This window comes from Manis javanica, chromosome 7, assembly GCF_040802235.1.
Source record: "Manis javanica isolate MJ-LG chromosome 7, MJ_LKY, whole genome shotgun sequence".
NCBI lineage: Eukaryota > Metazoa > Chordata > Mammalia > Pholidota > Manidae > Manis > Manis javanica.
The window spans coordinates 18,065,598-18,071,443 of NC_133162.1; positions in this window are offsets into that span (position 1 = coordinate 18,065,598).

The following is a 5,846-nucleotide window of genomic DNA, read 5'->3' on the forward strand; positions in this document are numbered from 1 at the left end:
AATGCACATGTGAATTTAAATAAGTATTTGCCACAAAAATATTTCGAAGGAAATATTATAATTTTACCTTTGAAATCTGGTTCCAAGTCATTTATCATTGACTATGGCTTCTTAACAATTATCATGCATAGTCAGGAATTCTTGTGAAGAAAAATATTTAGCATAAAAATTGTTCTCAAATGTATGAAATTTTTATGAATACTAAATTTAATAATAAATAGAGTTGGCATGCTATGCTTGGTAGATAATTTTGATTTTGTAGTTGTCTATTCCTATTTTGGAGCCAACATTTTTTTAATCTCAAACATTTCTGTCAAACCCAGAAAAGCTTTTAGGCCCCAGACAGTGCATCTAGAATGCCCAAGAGATAAAGGGCTAGGTGCCTCCAAGAGTGCTCCAGAGGTGTGGTCGAGCAGTGGTCCACCTAATTAAAATCAGGGATGCTGATTAAAAGGCAAATGCTCAGGCATCACCCTACACTGCAAATTAGAATCTCTGTAATCAGCATTTTTAATAACTCTATAGGGGATTATTTGCACATCAGCATTTGGGAAGTAATGATCTGAGCCCATGTACAAGGAAGGTAAGAATGACCAAAAGAAGAAGATGGGAATCTTGGTTGCCAACCTCACCCCACATGACAATTCCTCTGTGGGCACTCAGCAAGGCAGAGCAACCTGGACGTGTGGGGAGAACAAGCTGCAGCACATGCACCTGATGGAAACTGAATTCCATTTTCATAGGAATAGCATAAGCGATCTCTGTGCTGCATTCAGCCCCCAGATGTGGAATTGAGCTCCTTTTTTCAACTGGGAATGAATAATTTATAATCCCATTGTGTTAAATCCAAAATAATAAGCCTGTCTGTTGAAGCAGTGCCGAAGTCCACACTGAGGACATACTCATAAATCCTTAAGCATTTTCCTAACTAGTTGAAAAAATTTATGAAGTGGCTTTTGAGAAACACTGAGCTGGGGTTTTGCAAGTGTGATCAGGAGAGTGTCTACAACAGAATCACCAGCACTCAGTAAAATACAGATTCCTGGTTCCTGCTCAGACCTTTTGAACCAAACTGCCAGCAGGTGGGGCCCAGAAAACTGTATTTTAAATAAGAGCCCCAGGTGACTCTTCAGGTTCCAGATTGGCTGACAGCTTCGGCTCTGGACCCATATCTGAGCGACCCCTGGGCTGATCTCCATCCTATGTTAGCTGTCTTGTGGTAGAGCTGTGGCCTCCCCCAAGAAGTCAAGCCTATTCACAGGGCTACAAGCATAACTCCTCTCTTCCCAGAAAACGCTGCCAGCTAATCTCCCAGAAAAACACTCAGGCATCCTCTGCACCATGCCTCCCTGTCCCCAGGAGCCACTTCCCAGGTCTTTCCAAAGCTACAGGCCACCTCATGGACTGTCTGATGCATTCACGTGCTGCCTGGGGGGCAGGGAGGCCTGGAGCAGGGAGAGGACACACTTTCCCCCAGTCTTCTCATTCCTCACCCATTTGTTTGGCTTGGACAGCCTAGATTTTGGTCCCCAATTGAGTCAACTTCACCTCATTTGTCTGGGTCCCCTCACAACAAGTAGAGGAATTTTCACCTCATCAGTCAAGATAATGACTCCTGAAGTGTGACTGGCCACAAAACTACCAAGGGCTTATGCCCTCTCCAGAGGGAACCCAGTGGCCCCAGATAAGAGATTTGTTTTTAAAGAGTAGTTGCCACGCTCACAGTTTGGGTACCATGGGAGAAAAAGCAATTGGTTCTTGCAGAAAGAGCATTTTACTACATATTCTGGAAGACATTCTCTGGCCACTCAGCATTACCTTCACTCTCCGAGGTTCTCCCTTTCGGCACAGGGCCACAGATGGTCATGCAGATGGTCTGGAGAGAGTAGAGACGGGCCCACCCGACACACTGTGCGACCAGCAACCAGGAGTCTCTCTCCGGGTCATTTGCTGGGGCTGAGTCCTGATTAAAAGAGAGATCATGCACGTCTTTTAAAAAATGTATCCTAATGGAGAAGAAAACCAATGAGCAGCTTTCTTTCAAATGGAGCAGCTTCTCCACAAACCCGTTTGCAAATATAAAGAACTGACTGCTCTCCCGTACAGCCAGGAAAGCCCCAAGTGAGACTAAATTGACCAGACTTTTGGTAGAGACATGGATATAGAGAAATATACCTTTGTTATTTAAAAATAAAGTTAGTACAAGCAGAGTAGTAAAGAGCAAAGGGCCCTTGGCTCAGTGTTGAGCGGTGGGCCCAGGAGAAACAGGAGAGCGCAGGTCCCAGCTGGCCGGGGCAGCTCCTCCCAGGCTCTGGGGACTACTCGCATACAAAACAATGGACATCCCAATTGGCAAATGACACTAAATATCCATATTTTCAAGTGACTTCTCCCAGTTCTTAATTATTGGCTCTATTTCATTTTTTAAACACTGTAAATAAAAGAAACGTGTTGGCTGCAACTTAGGCCCTAAAGACTAGTCTTTAGGAATAGGAAACTGCACGTCCTCTGCAGATCTCAGACACTGAAGGAACAAGGGGCTGTCGCTGTCCAGCTCCCTCCCTCAAGATCCACTGCTGGACTGAGAACTCTGTCCTGTTGAGGTACAAAGGTCTACCTTGGGTTCCAATCACCTGATCACACAGGGGATTAATGCTTAAGCAGTTAATGCAGGCAAACGCCCCGCCTCCTGCAGTAGATCCCCTAAGTGGGACCTCCTAAGCCAGACTCACCTCCAGCCAGGTGAACTGTAATTAACCAGAACAAGGCCCGCAGTGTCTGTCTTCCTTCTTCCTTGTCTTAGTGAAATCTTAATCACTCTTTAAAGACCCAGATCAAATGTCACCTCCTCTGGGACACCGTGCCACTGGACACCGTGCCGATGCTTTCCACTGAATCTAATCCCTGCTCCCCTCCCTCCTTCATGCACCACAGCAGTCCAGATAGATTCAGCAAAGAGAGACAAGATGACTGATGCTCCAACATAAAAGGCCCCTCCTGAGGCTGGGGTTGGAGGTCAGGACAGAGGTGCCTGTTACTGAGCAGTTAGTTATCTTGAGCCTAGTGTTTTGAAGCCACTGTCTTCTTTTCATCTCTGAGGTAGGTAGGCATTTTACAAAGAAGAAAGTGAGCCTCAGGGAGCTAAAGTAACCTGTCCAAGGTCATGCAGCTGGACTGAAATAGTGGAACTTGAACCCAGGCTTTGCTCACCCAGAGCCTGTGTTTTTCGTATGCCAGGGCCTGACCCAGTGCCATGAGCATTTTTGATTCAAGTAACAAGCAAAGTTCTATAAGATTTGTTTGAAATGAAGTGTAAAGTTATGCACAGGTTTGAGTGTGTGTTGGAACTCTAGATAAACAGACATCCCGGCATGAAATAACCACCGAGATATTCTGCTTATGAAAAGAAGGAAGATATGGAAGAGCAGCCTCGGTGTGAAGATCAGTAGACTTACACTTAGGTTCCCCCAAAAGCAGATCCCAAGACAAAGTTTGGGAGTGAGTAGTTTATCTGGAAGGAAATTCCAGGAAGCCCCAAAAAGGAGTAGAGAAGTGAGTCATGGAAGGGAATAAAGCTGATAAAGGGTGTGTTTGTGAGCGTGTTTCCACCCTGGGCAACAGAGACTGGCTCCCTCCCGGGGGCCTCTGGGAGACCGTGAGCACATGTCAGAGGCCAGAAGGAAGCTTTGTGCTTCTTTTCTGTGAGCAGGAGAGGGGAAGGATGGTAGAGGGGCACGAAAGAGGAAAACTGGGAAGGGGAGGAGTCAGGCAGAAGAGGACAAAGGGGAGAAGGGCCCCCGTAGGCACAGACACCCTAGAACCCCTTCCCAGCCCAACATCAGTTTTAGGAAGTCCATGACTCACACTGGCCGAGGCTGTACTTAACTTCTGGAAGAGAACTCCCGCCTTGCTGCAGACACAAATGCTTATGTAGCTCGTTTAACAAAAGCTCAAGTCTATTTTTAATACCTGGTGTTTCAACCCCATATCTTCGTTTTATCTCTGAGGTAGGTAGGCATTTTACGAAGAAGAAAGTGAGCCTTATGGGACTCAGAACTTTACATTTCATTTTCAAGCAAGTCTGATACAACTTTGCTTTTAACTTGAATTACAGATGCTCAAGGCACTGGGTCAGGCCCTGGAGTATGAAAACCACAGACTCTGAGTGAGCCAGGCCTGGGTTCAAGTTCCGCTGTCTCAGTGCAGCTGCATGACCTTGGACAGGTTAACTGCTGGGTCTTTCATGCCATGATCAGCCCTGAGGCTTCTGACCCCAAGACCCCAGAGGCCATCCCTAAGGAAAGTTCACATTCCCACAACAAGTTAGTGCCAAAATCAAAGTCAAAAGGCACAGAAGTCAGCACCGCTGACAGTAGCTGAGCTCCATCCAAACAGCTTAGATACTAATATCCTTCCTGGCCTCCTTTCTTATTATTTCAAATTATTTCAAGTTATTTCAAAGAGCCCATTAGAAAAGCAACATCAAGCCAGTATAATGCTGAGGATAACCTTGCCTAAACTGTGTTTGTGCTTGTTTATTTGCAAGGAGTTTCTGTAAGAATGCATTATTATGAGTCATTGATCATCTTTTCCCTGTGTGGGCTTCTCTCTCCTCTTTTGCATGGCTAAACAGTCATACGCTTTACAAAATGATTATTTCCTTCCTTCCTTTGCAGTGTCTCAGTTCATATATGAAAATGTGAATTCCCTGTATCTGCATGTTACTTTGGCCCCCCTCTAGGGGATCTCAGGCATTATGGCTATGATGCCATAGGCAGAAACAATAGTAGACAGTAATACTAGCTGGAGGATAAGGGGATGGTAGGGGAATGTGAGCACCCACATAAGATATCTCCATGAGGGCTTATTTCACCGTGACCACATACCAGTACCTAGAAGAATGCCTAGCACATAATAGACCTTCACTCAAAATTGGTTGTATGAATCAGCTCCATCAGGAGCACAGTCTGCTCCCATGTAAGGAGAGTCAGCTTACTCTGCAAACAAAGGTTAGGAACAAGAACCCTGGTACCCAACACCTTTCCCTCTTGCATCCAGACCCTTCCCCCTCTACTGAGTCACACACATGCTCACACCTACTCCCCAGATGCTCTCCTGCCTCCATTCACACCCTCCACCCTCCAGCAGGGCATCCAGTGTGAATGGAGCCAGTGAAGGTTTTAGAAATGTCTGGACTGCTGGATTCCTATAACTAGAAGTTCCCTCCTGGGCCTGTCTATCGTCTATTCCATCTTACAGATCAAAAGATACACACTCAGGAGCCAACCAGCCTGGCACCAACATTAGCCCGTGCTTGATGCGCAGCATTCGGCAAGATCAGGTGAGACACCAAAAGAGCATGCCACCTCTATGCAAATTCAGATTTCCAAAGGCACAACATTTAGAGAAAATTCTAGACTTTAAACTCTTATTTAAAAAAAAAAAAAACAGTTTAAACTAAAAATTAAGTATTTGGGGCAACTGGTCACTTGTGATCCGCTGTCTTTCGTGCTTTGTAAAGCTCTGAAACTTCCACGCCCAAGACAGTAGAGGCTGTGTATGAGGAAGGGGCTTCTTCCAGTTCCCACAGCAAGATAACAAAAGGCACAGATTAAAGAGGAAACTATACTGGCTTTTAAACTGTGCGCCACTTCTCCATAAACCAGGCTTTCCAGGGGGCCAAACTGGTCAGGAAAGAGAGAAGCTTCACTGCAGTTTTACTTTAAACATTTTACATCACACACTACTGTGTTTCATCAGTGCTGCAATCCTCCAGAGAGCAGAGGCCACATCTTAATTGTTGCTCATCCCCAGGGCCCCACTCAATGTCTAGCATACAGGAAACA